The following is an 864-nucleotide window of genomic DNA, read 5'->3' as shown; positions in this document are numbered from 1 at the left end:
TGAGGCTCCGACTCCCCCGTCAGGGACGAGTTGTCCACCTGGGGGGGACATTGCCCTGTGCCACCAACGCTGCCCACCCTGTGCCCACCCCGTGCCACCACCACTGTCCACCCCATGTCCATCCTGTGCCACCACTGCTACCCACCAGTGCCGGTGCCAGTGCCCACCCAATACCTGACCTTGTGCCCACCCCCTGTCCCCACCAGTGCCCACCAGTGCCAGTCCTGGCATCAACTGGTGCCCACCGTGCACCCACCCCCACCTGTCTCAAAGCCCCCTGGTGCCCACCCTGTGCCCACCCCAGTGCCTGCCCCTGTGCCCCCAGTGCCTCCAGTGCCACCAGTGCCCATCCCAGTGCCCATCCCATGTCACTACCAGTGCTCATGTACCCCCATCCCCAGCGCCCCCAGTGCCCCCAGTGCCTGTTCCAGTGCCCATCCCATGTCACCAGCAGTGCCTCCAGTGCCCCCAGTGCCCCCCAGTGCCCACCTTGCAGCCGTGGGAGGAGATGATCCTCATGTCAGCGGGCACCCTGTCCCCTCCCTTGACCTCCACCAGGTCTCCCACCACCACGTTCTCGGCGTTGATCTGGATCTTCTCTCCCTCCCGGATCACCAGCGCTTGCTGGGGGGGCACAGGGCACCTCAGGGGGTGCCCGTTACCCCCCGGAACCCTGTGCCCCCCCGGGTGCCCCCCCGGTGCCCACCTGTGGCACCATGTTCTTGAAGGAGTCCATGATCTTGGAGCTCTTGGCCTCTTGGTAGTAGGAGAAGCAGCCGGTGACGATGACGACGGCGGCCAGGACCACCCCCAGGTACAGCTGGCATCATGGGGTGGGGGGCACCTCAGCACCCGGGGGGGGGG

At 67.1% G+C, this 864-nt stretch overlaps 1 long non-coding RNA gene across 1 annotated transcript; it reads right to left on the bottom strand.

Annotated features, from left to right (window-relative positions):
* LOC113979625 lies at window positions 1-849 on the bottom strand. Its single transcript, XR_003537935.1, has 3 exons — window positions 707-849; window positions 490-624; window positions 1-38 (listed from the first exon to the last, which is right to left on the bottom strand). It is a non-coding gene; the product is annotated as an uncharacterized LOC113979625 (long non-coding RNA).
* Between the last annotated feature and the right edge of the window lie 15 nt (window positions 850-864).

The sequence above is a fragment of the Neopelma chrysocephalum genome, unplaced genomic scaffold (genome assembly GCF_003984885.1).
Source record: "Neopelma chrysocephalum unplaced genomic scaffold, ASM398488v2 Primary Assembly neopelma1_86135, whole genome shotgun sequence".
NCBI classification, from domain to species: Eukaryota; Metazoa; Chordata; class Aves; order Passeriformes; family Pipridae; genus Neopelma; species Neopelma chrysocephalum.
The sequence above is the reverse complement of the archived record's forward strand: the minus strand, read 5'-3'. Positions and strand labels throughout refer to the sequence as shown.